Source organism: Bactrocera tryoni, chromosome 2 (genome assembly GCF_016617805.1).
Source record: "Bactrocera tryoni isolate S06 chromosome 2, CSIRO_BtryS06_freeze2, whole genome shotgun sequence".
Lineage (NCBI taxonomy): Eukaryota > Metazoa > Arthropoda > Insecta > Diptera > Tephritidae > Bactrocera > Bactrocera tryoni.
The window spans coordinates 21,189,410-21,212,267 of record NC_052500.1 but is presented as its reverse complement, the minus strand read 5'-3'; the positions used below and the strand labels follow the sequence as shown (position 1 = coordinate 21,212,267).

General features: G+C 30.2%; 1 protein-coding gene across 3 annotated transcripts in view; it reads left to right on the top strand.

Annotated features, from left to right (window-relative positions):
- Positions 1-1,591: 1,591 nt before the first annotated feature.
- The window catches only part of LOC120768401, a 47,311-nt gene continuing 26,044 nt past the window's right edge, over positions 1,592-22,858 (top strand). The window contains exons 1-2 of one of the 3 annotated variants that reach the window (XM_040095076.1): positions 1,592-2,125; positions 2,647-2,709. The gene's annotated coding sequence lies outside the window, so the exon portion shown is untranslated. Of the gene's footprint in view, positions 2,305-2,646; positions 2,710-22,858 lie in introns of all 3 variants that reach the window. The other 2 variants (XM_040095073.1, XM_040095075.1) reach the window with 2 other exon arrangements.

Genomic DNA, 22,858 nt, shown 5'->3' with positions numbered 1-22,858 from the left:
AAAGGTTTGAGGAAAATCATAATTTTTTTTTTGTTATTGGAAGTATGATTTTTAATTCGCAAATACTGCAAAGTAAATTTGTTATCAGCACTATAATATGAAGTTGCCGTACAACCGATTGTTGAAATATCAAATTTGGTCATATAACTCCTGTACTTACCTAGCTATGAACTTGAATTGTTGTTATATTTATACCTGATGATTAATATTAAAGGCCAACAAAAGTCATCAAAATTGGTTGCCTAAAACATATAGCTGCCATATAACTTATTTTTCGAAAATGAGTTTTTGTGGCATAATTCGCAAACTAATGTAGCTACGAAGACGAAAGTTTGCAAGGTACTTACATATGATAGCTAGAAATTATACTGCTAAAATCATAACAATCTGATTACTAAAACATATAGCTGTCATATAACTTATTGTTCGAAAATGAGTTTTTCAATAATCGCTCCTAGAAATGTTTAGCTACGAACACGAAACTTTGCAGAGTGTTTGCATATTATGACTAAAAATTGGACGCCTAAAATCATTAAGATTTGTTGACTTTAACATATAGCTGCCATATAAATTATTGCTCAAAAACAATATTTTCAATTATAACTCATAGAAATAATAAGCTAATAATACGAAATTTTGCAGAGTGTTCGCATATTATGACTAGAAAGTGGACGCATAAAATCATTAAGATAGGTTGATTATAGCATATAGCTGCCATATAAATTATTGTTCAAAAACAATATTTTTAATTATAACTACTACAAATGATAAGCTATTTAACATGAAACTTTACAAAGTGTTTGCACGTCATGATTAGTAAGTGGACAGGTAAAAAGAAGAAGATTGGTTGGGTGTAACATATGGTTGCCATATAACGTATTGTTCATAATTCTACAAAAAATGCAATTATGATTACGAAAATTTGTAATATTTGACATTTGATGATGAGAAAGTGGGCACGTTAAACAAATGAGATCGAACTACTTTAACCTATGTTGGTATATGTAGCTCCAATACAGCTGATTGTTCAAAAACGAAATTTTGTTTTACAAACTCTTCAATCCCAATATAAGCGAAGAAATTGAAAAACTCCATAAAACTCAATTAGCCAAACTATTCAAAACTTATATTTTTTGCTTTCATTCAAGTTTCAAACGCAAAGAATTACAAGAATAATACGTACTAATTAGCTCAAATCAGCATGTAAGCCGTACAAACTCTGTAAGTATGATATATTAACTTTCGAAAACGCTCATCCATTGCCAACCTACCACACAATGCCAGTCAGCACAACTCTCAGCGACTGTTACAACAACAACAATTAGGCATAGATTTGCATATGACAGTTGCAAGTCGTTGCATTGAGCAAACATGTAAAAAAAAGTTCTCAACTCCCCACGATTAAACTCAGTTTACATTAAAAATACTTGATTCTGTCACGCAGCACATGTGTGTGTTTGTATGTATGTGTGGCAGTAGGTGCGAGTATTCCACCTTCAATGTTGATTTATAAATGCATTAAGTTACTCACATTCCCGGCTCAGTACAAATTTGTCATTCAATCGTGTCTGCAGTGCGCCGTCGCCGTCGCCACAGCTGCTCCGTAAACGTACAAAATTCGTTCGGCTCGTGTGCGTGTTCCACAACAACATTCCTGTTGCCAAATTTAACGAAATCTGTTGAACCAAAAATTTTTCAATTCGTCTATTGAATTTGCTTATTGGTCGGCCGCAGCTCGTCACTGGACTCACCTACATACATACATACATACATACTCACCGCATATACTCGGTATATATGCTAGTAGTATTTCAGTATTGTTGTTCGATTGTTCGATTGCGTCCGTTATATGAATGCCGCTTTGCTTTGTAATACTTATTGTTCCTGTTTTGTTATTGTTTTTGTTATTGTCTCGTATTCGTGCGCGTTAATCGCTGACGCTTCGTCGATCTCGTCTAAGCTGCTGCTGTTGAGTGTTGCTCTTTAGCTCGTTGGCTTTAGCTCCGCTTTTGGCCTAACGCCTGACGGACTATCAGTGCTGCAGTGGATTTTTCGGCTGCGGGGTCTACTACTTTTGCACTGCATTGCATAAAAAGTAGTTCAGTGAAGTGAACGGCTTCAGCAAGTGAGTGTCGCGCGTGAATGCATCCGAATCGCGGAGTTTATGGGCGAAGCAGAGTATTTGAATTTAACGGTATTCTAGTAAGCAACTGACTAACGCAGGCGTACTAAGTGGTGCGTGTAAAAATTTGTGTGCAATTTCGATAATAATTATTTTGTAATAATTATTTCGGGTCACAAACGGTGATTGCAGAAACACTTTAGTGGAGTAATTAATTTTAGTGAACTTGAGAAAATAAATATTTATGAAAAAAAAAATTATAAAAATTTGAAATATAAAAATAGAAAATTTTTAGAAATATTTTTGTTTACAATTTCTTTTGGAAGTTAAAAAATGCGAATTTAAAAAAGTTTTTCTTTTTAGAAGAATTTTTAGAAAATTTAAAACAAAAATTTTTAGGAAAAATTTAAAAAAATTTAACTTTTATTAAAAAAAATTAAGCATAATTCCTTAAAAACTTTAAATTTTTGAACCACAACGAATTTTCGTGAAATAACGCCTACGATTTTCTGTACTTATTACAGCTACAACACCAGATAGAAAATAAACAACTATAATAAATTAATTGGATTAACATATTTATAACGGTAAGTGTAGTGAATAATAAAAACTCAGCGAAAGCGTGATTAAAATGTTGGTTTATTAGATAAATAAGTATGTATGTACAAACGTGTTTATTTTGCTTTGGTAAATTACAGTAAAATTCTTTTTAACATTTAACAAAGTTCTTAAGTCCAAAAAGTAAAAAACAAAAAACCATTTAATTTGTATCTCATTCAATCATGGTATCAATATGTTAAAAAAAAACACATTGGTAAAAGAAATACAAATTTTTAATTTATTTTACAAACTGTATTTAGAAAAGATGTAAAAAAAATCTATCGTTTATATTTTATTGTGCAATATTTTTTTCTCATTTTTCTAAATGTTATAAAAAGATGAACAATTTTTTATGGAAAATAAATTTTATTGTACAAAATATTTTATCGAAAATTATATTTTATTGTGCAATATTTTTTTTATTGCACAAACTTTAATAAAAAAGGTTAAATTGAATTTTGTTGTAGAATATTCATTTTATTTTATTTATTTGTTTTCTACAATAAAAAAGGTGAAAAATTTTTTGTCGAGAATTAAATTTTATTGTACAATATTTTTTTTAACTTATTATTTTTTTCATTTTCTATAATGAAACTTGAAAAATTTTTTTTCAAAAATTAAATTTTATTGCACAATATTTTTATTGTACAAATTACAATTAAAACAGGTGGTAAATTTGTTAAAAAAAAAATAATAATTCAATTTGAATTCTCCTGTATAAAAAAAATATTCATTGTTTCGTTCTAAAACATCAGATTTCAAAATTTTACTACAAATGTACATATGTACATAAGTATGTAAAGTAAACTTTTAAGGCAGTTCTCGAAAACTTGCGAAAGATTCTGTAATTGTAGAAATTTGTTTAAAAATAAATTAGAGGAGGGGAAAAAATTTTACTAGAAATTAAATTTTATTGTATAATATTTTTTTATTGTATGAACTATACCAAAAAAGGTGAACAACTTTTTATCGAAAATTAAATATTGCACAAATTATCATTGCACAGTATTTTTTTTGTAAATTTAATTACAAGAATAATAATTCAATATAAATTTCTCTGTGTAAAAAATGATATTCAGCGTTTCATTCTAAAACATCAGATTTCAAATATTTTCTGTGTAAATCAAACGCTTAAGGCAGTTCTCGAAAACTTGCAAAAACTACTTGATTGATTATTAGAGTGTAAATTAGAGTCGGTAAAGAAAACGATTTTTCGTCATTTGGCATTTTAAAAAATTGGTTTTTAGACACCTTCAAGAAATTCTCGGTCTCTTTTCAAAAGACTTACGAACGAAACTTGTTAAGAATTTTCATCATAAAACAGACTTAAGGCCGAAACTTCAGCTAAATAGTAGTCTACTAATGACTTAAGAACGAAACTTGGCGAAAATTTCAGTTGCACGAAAAAAGACTTAATACCAAAAATCTATATTTCGGTGGATAACTGGTTTTAAAAACTTGAGAAACGTAATATATTTTTCGGCCAAAGATTTCAAACTCAAAAAAGGCTTTAAAACCAAACCTTACCAAAGGTTTTTAGTATAAGAGGCAACTGGAGCCCAATTTCGAGATTTCGCACAGAAGTCTTAAGAACAAATCCTGACGAAAATTGTTTAGAAATTGCGTTGTATTTCACGTAATGGAATTATTACTACTTAAATTTAGAATTTAAATATAGTAATATTTAGAAGTTAGTTTTCGGACTTAGACTCGGAACATTTCAAGAGCCCATAGAGCAAAGCGTTGTCGCTTGGGAAGGTCGAACGGTGTCAGCTCTTGCACAAGACGTAATTTGTATGCTCTCAATTTAAGATCTGGACGTCAAATGCGCCAAGTCGTTCCATATGTCAGTCTGAGTTACTGCGAACGGCGCCGAATCGACCCTCCATGATCTTCGTGTATACTCTCAGCTATGAATACTACGTACTGGACGTGGTCTATGTATACCTTCACAATGAAATAAAAAAACTTTTTTTCTAATTCCTTCATAAGCGCAGTTCTGAATGAAGTCTTTATAGCTTCCTTGTTTACTACCGACCTTCATGTTGATTTAAAGTTGACGCAATTTTGCGTGCTAAAAACTGGCATAACGTTTTGAGAAACGAAAAATTTATTCTTTTGTCAAACTGAATGAAGATTTCTTCCGTATTAAAAATAGTTTATATAGAGGGTATTCAAATGCGCATAAAATGCACATAATGCTTCTAGAATGCTTAGTTAATTAACCATTTCAAACACACTGTCAATGCTAAGCAAAGTGTTATAAAGCAGAACTCCAAAACAACTAAAATTATATTTTATTTATTTATTTTGTATGTGATACTACGTCACTGAGTTCTTGTATAAATCAGGAAGTGCTTATCTTAGCGCTTTATGCACATTTTGCAACAACAATATAAATAGATTAAAATGTTAATGTAGCAAAACTGGATTGATTCCGTAGAATGGCGTACATTTGTAGTTAAAAATTGTTTGTATGATTTTTTCCCATTTTAATAAGAATTTCTTTCTCAAATGGCAAAACATGTAATTAACAACAATCTCTCATATGCAATAATTAATCTTAAATTTACTGATACCAAGCGCACTTTTACCAGTATTTATATTTACATATCAACATTTGCATCGTACTTTTCCTTTCATTAATACCGGATTAAAGAACCTGCCTGAAAGCAGCCAAGCGCCTGCATAGACAGGCAGGCTTACTTCTAAACTGCTTTGTTTATATGTATCAAATATTGTTTTATTTATTTATTATAATATGACTTGTAAATCAATTTACAAACATACTAGAAAAAAAAAGGAACTGGCTGCTTAGGCCTTCGTCCCATTTAGTACATATTAATTTACTTATATAAACATTACAATTTTAAATTAATTTTAATAATATAGCAGGTAGATGTTTTCTTATATTTACGTAGTCCAGTGTGGCTATAGCGGTATGCAAATCAACATTTTGCGATGTGTCATTGTAGCAGTTTATTAGATGTTGCAAACAAGTTGCTGGTGTTTTGTTTTAAAATTCGATTTACTGCCATGCTGTTGAGATAACTGGTGCATAGTTTTATAATGAGCATTAATTTTGTTTTCATAATTAGAGACAGGCAGGCTTACTTCTAAACTGCTTTGTTTATATGTATCAAATATTGTTTTAAACAAAACAATAAATAAAATAAAAAAATACAAAATTGGCTGAATTACTTATGAGCATGGTGACAAACTTTTTAGAAATTCGCAGAAATAATGCTGATAGAGAGCGGAACCAGCTGTTTGTGGTTAGACAGCGATTTGTTGTGTAGATGAAATCTGGTTGATAATGTCTATTTGCATAAATTGATGGCACATATGATATGTTTGCATATTTGAATACGGAAGACAAGTTTAAATTTTGACTTTCCTGAATTTAAGTTTGCATGAGAGACAATGTTATCCTTCCTAACTGGAATGGTAATAAGATTAATGGAAAAAAGATGGTTTTAAGACCAAAGTATCCGATTTGCTTTACTTTCTTATATTACATTTTGTTTGAATGCTAATTATTTTCTTAAAAATATGTTTAATATTAATACTAACAGATTTACAGATTTTTAGTACTTTATATTGAAATTCTAAAAAATTTAGTACTAAAAATTCTAAGTTGAATGGTATTTGCTATGATTTGAGTTTAGTACTAAAAATAGTTTTAAGTAGTGTGTTGAATTTTAGTACTAAACTCATTGATTTTAGTACAACTTTTTTTTAATTTTAGTGCTAAAATTTCAAGTCCACAAATATTAACTTGTATGATGATTTGGTTTTTTAATATATGTAATTGCGAATTTCTAATTTACCAATATTTTTTATGATTCGAATTTAGTACTAAAAATATTTTTCATAAGTGTGATGAATATTAGTACAAAATGAAATTGTATTGTAATATGAAATTTCTAAATTTACCGATATTTGTTATTATTTGAATTTAGTACTAAAAATATTTTTTAACTAATATGTTGAATTTCAGTACTAAAACCAGACTTTTGGTACTATGAATTGCAATACCATACAATTTTAAATTATTTTTAGTACAAAAATTTCAAATTCACACATATTCAATATGACTTGGATTTTGAAATAACATTTTATTGTAATATGCAAGCAAATTTGTGAATTTACCGTTATTTTTTATGATTTGAATTTAGTACTAAAAATATTTTTTAAAAGTATGTTGAATTCAGATTTGTAGAGCACTATGAAATGCAAGAACTAAAATTTTAAATTGCTTTTGGTACTAAAATTTTATTTAATTTTTGGTACTAAAATTTTAAATTCACACATACATACATATGTATTATTATGGTTTTATAATAAATTTGTACACTTTTATTTAGTTTTCTGTTTTAAATTTTTAGAACTATTTTTAGTACAAATTTTTTACACAATTTTTTATAATAAATTTGTATACTTTTGTTTAGTTTTCTGTTTTAAACTTTTAGAACTGTTTTTAGTGCAAATTTTTTACACAATTTTCATGTTTATCTTTTTAATAATTTCAGGAGTAGTTCCATGGTTCTAAAGTTTTAGTACCTTTTTAGAACTATTTTGTATGTTACTTTTTATTTGCTTATATATTTAAGTACTAGCTAACTTCTTTGCTTCAAAATTTTTAGTACTCTACTTTAGTATTTTTAGTACAAATTTTTAGACAATTTTCGTGTTTGTTTTCTTAATAATTTCAGTAATAGTTTATTTTTCTGGTTCAAATCTTTTAGTACTTTTTTAGAACTACTTTTAGTACCAATTTTTATGCAATTTTCTCTGGTCTTTTAGTACACTGATTTAGTACTATTTTTAGTCCTTTGAATTTAGTTTTTGGTTTCTGATCAAATTATTATACTTTTGTTTAGTTATTCTATTTTTAATTTTTATTACTCTGTTCTAGAAATTTTTTCGCTAATATTTCGTATGCCATTTTCTGTTTCCTTACTTAAATATTTTAGTACCATTTTTGTTCTTTGGTTCCACATTTTTAGTACTTTTTTAGAACTATTTTAGTACTCAACTTTTATTAAATTTTCTGTTTATTTACTTAAATTTATTAGAGCCAGTTTCGTTTTCGAGTTCTAAATTTTCAGTACTCTTTTATAAAAAAAATTTTTTGTACTAAATTTGTATGCAATTTTTGTATTTAAATTTTTGTAAGCTAAAAAATTTACTTTAATAGTAGCCGAAGATATCCTTCTTAATTGTTCTTTTTAAAATTTTAATATGAAATTCATGGGCACAAAAAATCTAATTAAAATAAATGAGTAAAATAAACAAATTAGTAAAATCTCATGCAACCACAAAATATATGTATTTGGCTTAAAAATTGTATATCGAGGATTCTTTGTCGGTTTTAAGAAAAATATTACCAATGCCCTTGTAGCGGCATTAATCAAGGAAAATATTACTAAATATTTCGCAATGTTTTGAGACATGCTCATTTATAAATACCCCTTATTCTAACTAATATTTAATTAGTTTCTTATTTTTTTATGCTTCTTATAAGTCGCACTCTTTCAACTAGTAAAGCTTGAGAAAATTTTAACACCTCGCAGAGTTAACAAATTCTAATGAAATACTTGTATGTTCATACATAAGTAAATATATGTACATATATACACAAGAATATACATAAGTGCATATTGTCACCTAAAATGCAAAATAACATAACATCATTTTTCATAAGTTTACAGGCGAAGGAAAAACGATATAATAGAAAGCACTCACTTCAACAAAAATTTGAGTTTTGGTTATATATTGGTTATATCTGTTTGAGGAAGCTGAAACTTTTTTGCTACATATACATATGTAATATGATGTAGAGAATCGTGAGCACTAAATTTCGATATTTTGGATGATATGTTGTTTTGCATTTTAGGTGCTGATATATTCAACAGTTATATATTTCTCAAATGTTTTTTGGCTTTTCCCTTTCTCAGCTACTCCTCATATTTGCAACTTTGCCGACATTGAACGGTCTTTACACCTGACTGCGGTTTCTTAGTAGCATTTCTTTCCAACAAATAATAAATTTTACTTTCATCTTGGCGCGCTACATTCACGAGCAAGCTCGCCTACTTTTTAGCCTTTTCAATTCGGCAGTTGGCGTATTGTTTACTCAGTTACCATAGTGGCTTAAATAAATATATATCAACATGCACAATGCCCTGAACGATAAAGCCAAAGCAAATAAAGTCAAAAAAGGTATTTTAATGAATTTATGCTAATATAGCTGTTAATTAAATACCCAAAAAAGTTATGAGTAAATAGATTTCATTATATAACATTTTTAAAAATAAAATCGGAGCAAAGTTGCCATAACAAAGACGCGAAAAAATTACAGAAGCAAATACAAAAAAATTACAATAATAATAAAATGTTTACAGTCTGCGTACATTAATTTATGTAAGGAAAGAAAAAAATATAAAAAATCATAAAAATAATGCATAAATTAAAAATGAAATGAAAAATCATAAAAAAATTATAAAAATTGCTTCATATGAAATGCTCCATATGAAATGAAAAAATGAAATAAAAAATCATAAAAAATTATTTTAAACTAAAAACCTCAAAAACGCAAAAATTTATTGCAATTTGGATCAAAAAATTTGCACATGAAACGTTTTTGCAAAAAAATACAAATAACTCATATTGCTCATTGCCATTTAAGTCAGCGCGTTAATAATACAAAGCAATTTACATAAAAACAAATATGATCAAATTTAGGTAAGTGGCAGATCTACAGCTAAACCTTAAAAGTGAGCAACAAAGCCAAGTATTTTGACCACAATAAATGCGATAAATCTCGCGCGGAATAGCTTCATGTGGGCAACAAACACATAAAGATATATTTATATTATTTCAAATGCAAATTGTTTTTGTTGCAACGCTATCTAATCGCTTTACTGTCACTGTCATTTAAAACGCCGCTGCGCGACACAATGACTTCCATGACTGTCCGGCATCCGGTGTATGCAAATAGAAGCGCAGCAGCATCGACATTGCCATCCATGATATGTATGTATGTATGTGAGCGCGTAATGCGAAAGTTTCGTGTGCAAAAATGCATGTCAATGTCAGTAGTGCAAACCTAAATTGCACAATAAATGTTCGCAAACGCAAACTAAGCAGATATGGATCTTGCGCATGCGCATAAACAAAAAGCAAACAAACTCCAGTAGTAACAACTGTGTTTATGACAAGGAAGTAAAAAAAGTATTTGTAGTGTATTATTGTTGGTAGTATGTGTGTGACCTTAGAAATGTAGTAAATTAAGTAATTGGAATGTAATTAAAGGTTAAAGTTGCGGTTAAGTGCTCATTAAAGCTGAGCTAGTGATGGTATAGGAGAGTGCTAACGAGCGCTTGAGATAAAAAAAAGAAGGTTAACTGGAAATTTTAAAGATAATAAAACAATAATATACATAAAACATAAACGCTCCAAAAATGTTCAAAAATATATTAAATAAACAATATTGAGAGACTGTAGCTATTTTCAAAGTTGAAAAAAAAAATTATAAACACAATTTTTGTTATATTTATGCTCTAATGCTGCCACTAGTTGGCTGAAAGATCGCCCACTTGAGTTCTCTCAATACTCTTGGCTTCACAGTACCGCTTTAGCATGGTTAAAATAATCTGTATAAAAATTAGTCGCAATATAAAAATTAATATGAACACCTTAGAACATTTCGTCGATGTGTGAATATTTTCTTCACTTTCAGCGCGTTTTAACTTCAAAAGAGATACTTTGCACTGAAAATCAGTCACTAATCCTAACTATACGAGGAACCTGAATATCAGAATTCCAATTAACTAAAGGTATTAATGGCATAATTATTACCACCTCCAATTTTTAATGAATAACCCTGAAAGTATGCAGTAGTGATGGCGAAACGGCACTTTGTTGCCTACATTGCTGCGCAGAGATATTGCAATTGTTTTGAAAATAGTTTAAACTTCACTCCTAGTACTTTGTAAGAGTTCAGCTTCAGAATTATTATAACCTCCACCGAGTTTTCAAGAGTTCCACTAAAAATACCACTTGAAATGCACAAAAGGGCTAATTATTCGTATGCCAAAAACAACAATAAGTTCTTGCCTACATTGTGGCGCAGAGATATCCTATCACTATGAAAATAGTTACTTTTTAAGAATTTTTTAAAAATTAGTAGATCATTTTCAGCAATAAGCCTCCGAATTATTATAACTTCCGCCGAATTTTCAAGTTTTCCACTACAAAAATACCATTCGAAGTGCAGAAACAAGCTAATGATTCGTATATCAAAAATAATAATAATTTGTTGCCTACATTTCGACGCGGAGGCATATTTTGTGTTTTAGTTTTTATATATTTATCAACTTATATCCTTAAAATCAGTTCAGTAAGGCAATAGATTTTTATGAAGTTTGCCATATGTTCATCATCTTCTACTTCGTTATTGGCGTATACACCGCTTACGCAGTTATAGCCGAATTCACTTGTTCATTACATCCAAAAAGTATGTGATAAAGTATATGAATTATGAAATTTGAATCATAAATCAAATGAAATATCTAAGTGCAGGCGAAGGTGTTTTTTCAGCTCTTGTATGGATCAGATTTAATATTTAATTGGACCAGGAGAATTCATAATATTTTTGAAGAAATTCTCTAAAGGAGTTATTCTTACTTGTGCATTAATATTAAAAACAGAAGAAGGTTTTTTCTCTTATCTTGCAATGGGACCAAAAGAATACCACAAAATATTTTTACAGAATTTTTTAAGGAGATATAACCACTTGTAAATTACAAAAAAATGGTTTTATGTCTGATTATAATCATCTATCGTCTGTAAATATATTTGAATATATTCTCCGACTATGTAAAGTTGATACGTAAAATAGTTTCAGAGATAGAAGTGTATCTGTAAAAATTTTAACTCAGAAAAACTTCACACACGTTTCCATAGCCGAAAAGGAAAAATTCTCCATTTTGTGTGATCAGAAATAATATTTTTGTTAATACATTTTTTAAGCTACTCTGAAGTGTAAATTGTTTCACGAAAACGTTTTATTTTTTTGCAAGCCGGCATTTTGCCAAAAATAAAAATTTTAACTAGTCATTCTATCTATTCATCTAGAGTATTATTATTTTTTTTGCTCTCTGTATTTGTTATTATTTTAAGCAGAAAAATCTTTCTCAATGGTAGCTACTTTTTTAGAGATCCTTCTGGATATTGGCAACGGAATCAAGGAATCCAAAATTAATCACCGATTACATAAGTACATTAAATTCTGTAAATGCTGTTAATTTATTTATTTAACAAATAAAAAAAAAATCACAAAAAAAACATGTTTTCTGACTGTCAAGCGAATATATCTCCTTAAGTAATCAAAATTATTCATATTATTATAAAATGAAAATACTTATTATATCAATATATAGCTATACAATATAGTTTATCATAAAAATCCTTTCTATTTCAATATAAAGTTAAACGTCTTTTCAAAAAGTATTCAACCTTACAACTAAATTCTTAATGTAAATTTGATATTTGAATACAAAATACCTATAATTTTAACCAGCATGTGTACAAAGTATACAAAAGTATCTTTTAAAGTCTAATTTTAGCATATTGTTCACATTTCTTGCATATAAATGCTATTTTCTCTATATATTCTACTCATTTGAAATGATAGTCTATTTGTAAAAATTAATAAAAAATTTCAGGAATAATTATTTTTACATTTTTTTATAAATACTTTTGCTTTCCATTTTTAACTTCATTTTTTACTTCACACTTTGCCTAAATATCTGCTTACATTTACATTTTCTATCAAATATCTTCAAAAACTCACGTAGGTATGCCACTTGCACGAAAGCAACTACAAAAGACTTAAGCCACAAACTCACTTGCCCACTTCATTTAGCACACTTTGTGGGTGAATGGCTTCAGTGCGCTATCTGCGATTTCTGAGTAAATAATTTTCATGGATTTTCACACCTTTCGAAAACACTACATAAAGCAAACAAAGTAGCCAACACGCTAGGCAGTTTCACCAATAAAATGGACTATTCCGAAAATCATTAGATATGCACTGGAAACAGCACGAACAACAATGCTATCATTGCACGATCGCACATTATGCATTTTCGAAACACATCTACACATGCCAACAACAATGAAATTGTAGATTATTTAACTATTTATTTTGCATATAAGCGGCTTTTATGCCGCTATTTTCGTTTTTATAACGTTTGCTAAATGATTTTCGCGCAAAATCCTTTTATATGGACTTTTAACATTTTTCGAGCGTTTGTGTGCTATTGCTTACATGCCTGAGAAGCCCAATTTTAGAGGCGCCAGCAAATTTTTCGCTAAATTTTCCAACAGCGCTACAAGAAAAAACATGCTTAAAAAAGGAAAAAATAAATAACAAATTCAAAAAAAAAAATTTAAAAAATTTGCAAAAATAATATAAAAAAATAATGTATGAAAAAACAAATAAAAAATTTTAAAAATTGTCAAACCATTTTTCAGTCATTGCTATTGCTTTTATTGCCATTGCTGCGACCGGGTATGGTCTGCACGCCTCAAATTTCTAAGGTGCGTTCATGTGAGTAATGAATGTTGTTTGCACGCATGCGTATGGCACGCATTGAAGGCTATAAATGCTGTTATTGCATGCATGCGCCTTAGTGCTCGCACATAAAAGTGCATTTGCGCAAAAAACTTTACGTCAGATTGTCGCTGAGATTAGCGAGGGTGTGTGTATTATATAATATTTCGATCTTGTTGCATTGCTCGTTGCGCAGAGCGAAATATAAAACCATAAATGACAGTTGTGACAATTGCAATATTATTGGTTATAACATCAAGTGAGCTTTCAAAGCTTTTTTGGAGCTTTTTTTATGAGGTATTGAAAATCAGTAACAAATTTGAAGATACTGTTTATTTGATATAATTTAGTTTATTCGATAATTTTCAATGGAAGTACTCTTAGCATTCAGAGCTTTTTTGGAGTTTTTCCTTATGAGTTATCGAAACTACTAACAAAGCCGATGAAACTGTTTTTCAAATATAATTTAAGTTAGTTTATTTTAGAATTATTACTTGGGGTACTCTTAGTTAAGCATATGCTCTGGAAAAGCTTTATTAATGAAAGAAAATGTTAAGAGCAAAAAAAAATAATAATAACGGTAACTTTGGTTGCAACTATAATACCTCTTAAAGTTGCAATTTTTTTTAGCGTAAAAGGTATAAAAAGATCTTTATCTTGATTTTAATCGGCCAGTTTTTCGTATAGAGATTTGAGGTTGATCGGTCATTTGTATGGCAGCTATATGCTATAGTGCTCCGATCTGAACATTTTCTTCAGCATCTTCACAATCATGTTCTGGAAAATAATCTGTCTCAAATTTTGTGAAGATACCTTGGCAAATAAAAAAGTTTTCTATACAAGGGCTTGAGTTTGAAAGGTCAGTTTGTATGGCAGCTATATGATAGAGTGGTCCGATCCAAACATTTTCTTTACAGATTTTAGCGATGTTTTAGAAAATAGTCTATGCCAAATTTCGTGACGATACCTTTACAAATACAAAAGTTTCCCATACAAAGGCTTGAGTTTGATGGATCAATATGTATGGCAGCTATAAGCTATAGTGATCCGATCCAAACATTTTCTTCGGAGATTTTAGCAATACTTTAGCTAATTGTCCATGCCGAATTTCGGGAAGCTACCTTTACAAATAAAAAAGTTGTTCATACAAAAACTTGAGTTTGTTCGGTCAATTTGTATGTGATCCATATGCTACAGTGGTAAAATCTAAACATTTTCTGCGGAGATTATAGCGATATTTTAGATAATTGTCTATGCCAAATTTCGTGAAGATACCTTTGTAAATAAAAAAGTTTTCCACACAAGGACTTGAGTAACATCAATCAGTTTGTATGGCAGCTTTATGCTATAGTGGTCCGATCAGAACATTACCTACGGAGATTATAGTGAAGCTTTAGAAAATAGTCCATATAAAATTTCGTGGAGATTTCTTGGCAAATAAAAAAGTTTTCCATACAAGGACTTGAGTTTGCTTTCTTTTACTATTTTTATTTTGAGATCTTCTATGAAACCTTAGAAACCGTGCAAGAATCCGTCTCTAGATATTCAGCTAATAATACTGTTGACATATTCATACATATAATTCTCGTTCATAATAAATACAATCAGGTTCTCTATAAAAAGTACATTTCATTCGCGCTATTGTTCTCAAGCATTGTTTTGTTGTTATATTTCAATATCACTTCGAACTTCTTTGTTTTCATTTGTTTAAAAAATGGTTTTTATTTGTTTTCGATTAATATATTTGTTCGTTTGTTATCTTATAAAATCTTTTATATAACTTTTTGCTATTCGTTTTCTAACTTGTTCTTTTTCGAACCCGCTTTCTGCCATAATCGTGGCTTATTTGGCGCTGAATCGCGTTTCTTTAACGCTTGCGCCACTATCCGATTGATCTTTGTCATGTTCGCATTCAAATTTAATGCCGCCGATTGCATGGCATGGCCGCAAAACTGTGCAAAAATGAAAACATTTAATTGCCCCGGGCAGTGTTGCATGCGCAAGCCTATAGAAAAAGAACAAGGAATATGTATAGGCTGACAATTAAAAAGGGTGCAGCCGCTGCAAAGAATTTATCTCTTCTTTGGCCATACGCAGGCGTTGACTAAACCGCTGACTTCGCACCCGATTCGAGTGCATACTAACAGCTAGCAACGCTAACGCCTTAGAAGTTTCCATTTTGTTTGGCTTGTTTCAGCAAATGCATAAATTAGTCGCTGAAAAATGCAATAAACGGCAAGAGAGTGATCACGAAAAATTGTTTAACATGCACAACAAGAAGCAGTCATCGGCCTAGCAGGCCTATTGCAGTCGGTCCCCTAGCAACCAGGTGTTGAAAACGCTGTTCAAGTTCAACGCTGCCGCCACTTTTTCGGGGTGCGACTCATTTGCTGTGTCAGCGCCTTGTAAACGTATTGCATATGTATAAGTGTATTTGTTTGAAAGAATTTGCATCGCAGATACATTTAATAGCTACACTGATTACGTGTTCTTGCCGCACATAAACAACAACAAAGTGTCATTGGCACTACACGATATTTGCATTTAATTAGCTTAAATAATGACAGAACAGCTTTCTAATTAAGCCAAGCTGACGTGAGGCAAAAAGTGGTGCGAATAAGTGGTATAGGGTGTATTTTTTGGAGGTATGCAGTTTCATACATATTTTTTTTGCATAAAGCTTACGAACTAGTCAGTAATTTTTCTATGTTTTATTTGAAAAAAAATTTACACCTCGAAAAAATCACCCTTTATACATTTTATTTAGTTTATCAAACATTTTTAGTTGGTATTTGGCTTAAATAACGACAGAATAGCTTTCGAATTAAGTCAAACTAATAGTGAGGCAAAAAGCGAAAAAAGCAAATAAGCAGTATAGGGTGTATTTTTTGGAGATGTAGAATTTTATAATTTTTTAAATACAAAATTTCACAAAGTTTGCGAACGAATCAGTAATATTTATGCTTTTTCTTTAATTAAAATTTTTACACCTCGAAAAAATCACCCTTTATATCTTTTAATTAATTTAACAGGCATTGTGAGACGGCAATTGACTTAAATAATAACATATCACCTTTCTAAATAAGCAGTATTGACAACTTGGCAACATATGTTGCAAAAGCCGAGTATAGGGTGTGTTTTTAGGTGGTGCAGAATTTTAGATTTTTATAAATATTAAATTTGCACGCTAAGAAGGTTAAAATATTAGTCATGCAGTAATATTTACATGTTTAATTTGAAATAAAAGTAGTAACGCTCCGAAAACCACCCTTTATATTTATTTAATTTAACAGTAATTTTTAGTTGGTTTATTTAATTTAACAGTAATTTTTAGTTGGTACTTTGCCTAAATATTGCCAAGAAAGCTTTATGATTAAGCAAAACTAACAGTGATTCACAAGGCGCTTCAAATAACAAATAAAGGGTGTATATTTTAGGAGTGTAAAATTCAAAATTTTCTTAATATCAAATTTGCGAAGGCCAAAATATTGAAAATTGCAACAATTCTGCTATATTGCATTTGAAATAAAAGTTACACGTCTCTAAACAAACACCCTTTATTTCATTTAAATGCATTGTTAATCAGTACTTAGTTTAAATAATAAAAAATAATAATTTCTAAAAAAGCCACACTGGCAGTGAGGTTAAATAAGCAAATATAGGGTGTGTTTTTAGGTGGTGTCGAAATAACAATTTTTTTAAATACTAAGTTTGAACTTGAAGATCAAAATATCGGTCGTACAGTAATTTTTATATGTATAATTTGAAAATAACGGTATAAAGCTCGAAAGGGAGCACCCTTTATATAATTTTAAAGACATTGTTTGTCGATGCTGAGATTATATATTGAAGAAGCCGCCTTGTAATTGAGCAAAACTGACAGCATAGCAACAGGCGCTGCAAAAAAAAAATTTAGGGTGCATTTTTGGAGTTGTAAAATTTTAAAAATTTGTTAAATACTATATTTGCGAACTTAGAAGGTCAAAAAATTAAAATTTATAACAATTCTTCTTTATTTTAGGTGAAATAAAAGTCATTAACCTCTAAAAAAGCATCCATTATATAATTTAATTATACAAGTAGCAGCTTAATACAATATATAAGCCTCGAAAACGTATGTATGTATGCATATGCAGATCTATCATTAATTAAGGCATTGTTAGTCGGTACTTTTTCAAGCTGATCCAATTAAAACAGGTTCAAATTAATTTCAATCATTTGTTGCGTTTAAAATGGGTGTGTTGAACTCAATTTGCTTACCTTTTCATTACGCAAAATAATAAAATCGTAAAAATGTTTAAACTCGGTGGCTGTGAGGTTAATTGAGTAGAGCGAAATTTTTACATACAAAAATTCACATATGCACACGTATACATATGTAAGTATAAGTAGATTCAATACTTAATATATCAACAAAAAAAAAATATTTTAATTTCTTTTCCCACTCGCTTCATATAAAAATGTAATTCATTTAAATAACTCGTAAATAAGCAAATTACATTATTGACTAGCAAAATAAAAAAATGATTTATTCTCACGTTTAAGTGAAGATGACAACAAGAGCAAACACATGCAAACATTCCGCAGCAACATTTTCATATTTGACATATTACAAGGTGAGTTTCGAACGTCAATTGCCGTGGCCTATCACGACTGCTTGCGGCATGACGATTATTATTTGTTCTCAAGAAGATCAGCAACAATGTTGTGTTGAAAACACAAACATACGTACTTACATACATATGTAGGTAGGAATTTGATTAAGATAAGATAACAGAACCTGTTGTTAACGGTCATGAATCACCATTGCATTCCGAAAAAATTACGATTTGGTGCAGTTTATAGGCCGGCGACGTTATTGAGCCGTACTTCTTCCGTGATGATCAAGATCGGTACGTTACTGTGAATGGAAATCGCTTTCGATCAATGATAGCCGTATACTTTTGATCCAAATTGGATGATATGGACTTGAACAATATGTAGTTCTAACAGGTCTAAATGCCACAAGCCACACAGCGAATGGCGCAATCCATTAATTGAAAACCAAATTTGGTGAATATGATATCTCACAAAATGGCTCACTCAATTGGCTCCCCCCGGTCCTGCGATTTGACGTTGTTAGACTATTTTTTGTGAGGCTACGTCAAATCTATGGTGTATGCCAACAAGCCGGCAACGATTGCTGAACTTCGTACAAATATCGAAAGTGAAATTGCAGCAATAACGGCCGATTTATGCTTTGAAACCGTGGAAAAATGGGTTCAGCGTCTAGACTTCCGCAAGCATCCTCTGGTGGCCATTCAAAACAAATCGAGTTCCATACATAATGTCATCGAATGTATTTTCATAGGAATAAAGAAGGAATCCCAAACCGTTTTTGTTTAAGTAAAAAAAAAACTTTTTAAAAACCCCGTTGCGTACTGTCAAAATATTATGGTATCGCATAAGGTCGTGCCGCAGTTGATGTAACAGAAAAATGTTCATAATTTGGCACTGTGAAGATAGATCTGTTTTATGGACTCCATACATAATCTACATGACATAAACACTAGTTAAAAGTAGTTGGACACCCCAGAGTGTTGGCAATAGATCCCCGACTAGAGCCAAATTTGTTGTGCCTACTATTTTTAATAGCTTTGAAATCATTTTATTCCATTCTTATATAAGCAATTTTTAATTGCCTTCAATGACATGCTTTTTTCTGCCTTTGATTTTGACTAATACATTCATTTTTTACCTCAAAAAACGTCATTTTTTCCACTATTGTCTTCTATGTATAGAAGACTTTACAATATTAACCTTAAGACAACAAAAAAAAATATTTGCAATCAAAATTTTAATTAACCTCTACACCTCTCACTAAATCGAACTTTTACTTACAGTTACAAAATTTGATAGAAAGTTTTAATAAAGCTGTAGGTGGTTTAATACATGCACATTTTTTATATACACGCATATACAATTTTGAAAATTTCTATTAGTATCGCAAAACGTTATGCAACTTTGAACTTGCTACATTTACTTTCTGTGATTTTATTTTTATGTTTTCCACTTTTCACTTACTTACTAAGAAAGTTTGATCTCAATTACCCTTAATACAGTTGATTTTGCTTTTTTTGTTTCATTGTACGTTTAACGGTTTATTTAAGTAAATTTTTGTGATATCTCATTTAAGAGTTTAATTTAAGTTTTTTTATTTTCATCATATTTTTTTTAACTTTTTTTATCCTTTTTTATTTTATTTATTTTTTTTCCCATATATTTTAAATATTTTTTAATTATTTTTTAATTATGACACTCTGTGAGTTGCCCCAAATTATAATATTACCAACAACTGGTATGAGTAATTCCTCATAAATTTATACAACAACACATATATGTATATGAATGTAGTGTGCATGTAAATTCGCCGGATTTGCTTCATCGCAACATTGCAGCGTAGATTACTGAAGGCTGTGAGAATGCGCGCAAATCGCATGAAATATTTTTCGCGTGTTAATTCTTTATTGCATTTGCATAATGCGGATTTAGATGTTTTAATTAATGTCTGTTTATTTCGCGTTTTACGTATGAATGCCTTTAATTGAATTGGGTAATTCGGTAATTGAATGGAATTGTTTGCATATGGTGTTACTTCGTGTGAAGCTTTGACTTAATATATATATATATGTATATATAGTATATTTTATACTATACTTTTGCTTACTAAATTGTATTGATTAAGAAAATAATGAAAAATTTTAGGAAAAATTGTAGAATTAAATAGTCCAAGTATACAAGGTCTGTCGCAAAGGAAACAGAACCCTTTAAATATAACTGTTTCTGGTAGCGCCACCTAATGGTAGGTATATGAAATAAAAAGTTTGATCTCTTGTTGACATTTCGTAAAAATTTTAATACAATTGGATAACTACAATCGATGGTATCGAGCAAAAAGTGACAGCAGTGTTTGGTCATCGGTCGTAAAATGCATTTTGAACAAAGAGCAAATATTAAATTTTGTTTTAAACTTGGGAAAACGTTTACTGAAACATTTCAAATGATGAAAAAAATTTATGGTGATCAGCGCCTATCCCGTAGTAATGTGCATGAGTGGTTTAAGCGATTCCAAGAAGGTCGTGGGGACCTCTGTGACGATCAGAAGTCGGTCGTCTTCAGAAGTCAAATATAAAGACATTGCTGATTTGTTTTTACGATTCCGAGGGTATTGTACACCGAGGGTTCGTCCCACCTGGCCAAACGATTAATGTTGTGTTTTTCCTTGGTGTTATGAAGCGTCTTTTGTCATGCATTTGTCGTGCTCGACCAGGACCGGCAGGGTCCTGGCGCCTATTGCTCGATAATGCGCCGTGTCATCGGTCAACGCTTGTCACTGATTTGTTGACAAAAAAACTCCATATTAACCATTAATCACTCACCCTACTCACCTGATCTGGCACCCTGTGATTTTTGCCTATTTGGAAAACTTCATTTGCCCATGAAAGGACACTGGTTTCAGGACATTTCAGCTATCCAAAAGGCGACGACCGATATTCTCAAGAGTATTCCGAAAAATGACCTTAAACACTCATTTGAAATGCTAATTGACGGGGCCAAACACTGTATCGAAGCACAAGGAAACTATTTTGAATAAAAAAATATAACTTTTGAAAAATATTAAATTTTTGTTGTTTTTTTTAACAGTCCTGTTTCAGACCGACGGACCTTGTATATAGAAAAAAGTTCACGAAAAAGGCTTCTCCTTCATATAAAGGCTATCATTCGAGAAAATGATATCATTTAAAAAAATATATATATTATGGGTGATGATGTCAAGAAAAATATGATCCCAAAAGTTTAGTTGGCAGTTGAAAGTCATTAATCGAGGCATACGCGGCATAATCGACTGTGAGAATGCATTTTAATGTCATACCTTCATGGCGAGTAGTAAAATTTGATGATTTCTATATTTTTTCATACATACAGTACAGCTTACGAAATTCTGTTACTGTTCTGTTCTGTTTCTGTTCTTACTTTATCAACATTAAGAAGTTCTTGTTCGATTATAAACCAGTTACAATTCTAAATGCTACATAATGATATTATCGATTAAAAAAACTTGAATAAGGAATATTTTAATAAAAGTTTAAATACGGAATTTCTGAATACACAGGACACAATGACTGGTTTTGATGAATAAAGCTCTAAATGCAGATTTCTGGTAACCGAAATATCTAAAATATTCAACTGTCTATGATAAATAAAGCCCCCTTATAGACAAGTTATGGGTATAAATGAACTCAAATTTGATTCCAAATAATTATTATATAAGGTTTTTGGTAAAAATTCAACACCGGCGGCACCTATCAGAAGCTGAGTTTCGAATATATGTAAAAGCGAAATTTAAATTATTACTATTTTTTTTTAATAAATCTTTCTGACACCACCCAGTTTTTGTGTTGCAACATTGTAAGTGAAACTTACTTTTTTCTTGCCATAAATACAAATTTGTATCAAAATTTTGTTATATTTTTTATATTTATGCATAATCTTCTGGTTACAAACTATAATTTCAAAAATTATTAGATATGTTAAATTTTGACAGATTATTCGAAATGCTTGGATTGCACTAATTTTTCAAGTCCAGAATTTATTGATTTACATATTATCTCCTTAAAAGAGTACACAAATTAGATATGCAACGAAGTTTTTAACACCCAGAAGGAAGCAACAAGAACCCTATAAAGAACATTCATACCAGCGTGACGATTTGAGTCAATTCAGCCATATCCATCTCTATGTATATATACGAACTAGTCTCTCAGTTCTTGAGGTATAGTTTTGAAATTTCACACACATCCTTTTCTTGCCAAGAAAATGTTCATTTGTCGGAACGGCTGCTATGACACCACTATCGCATATAACTGTCATACAAACGGAACTATCAAAATCATGTCCTTGTATAGAAAACTTTTTATTTGAAAAGAAATAGCGAAACGAAATTTTACACAGATTATATCTCAAGACAATGCTTGATACAAATTATTCAGTATACCTTATAAATAGCAGCTGTATACCGGTTTATATACCAGTTAGATACCAAATCAAGTTCTTGTATGGAAAAGTTTTTTATTTGAAAAGATATACATATTCACGAAATTTGGCATGTATTATGTATTATCCTAAGTCAGGCTACAATCTCCAAAGAAATTATTCGGATCGGACTACTTTAGCATATAGCTGTCATACTATCGCATTGATTAAATCAAGTTCTTATAAGAAAAACTTTTTTATTTGAAAAGATATCTTGACGAAATTTGGCATGTATTATTACCCTATATCAGGCTAAAATCTCCGAAGAAATTATTTGGATCGGACTACTACAGCGTATAGCTGTCATACAATCGGACCGATCAAAATCAAGTTTCTGAAGGGAAAACTTTTTTATTTCAAAAGTTATCTTCACGAAATTTGGCACGGAGTATTATCCTAAGTCAGGCTACAATCTCCAAAGAATTTATTTGGATCGGTCTACT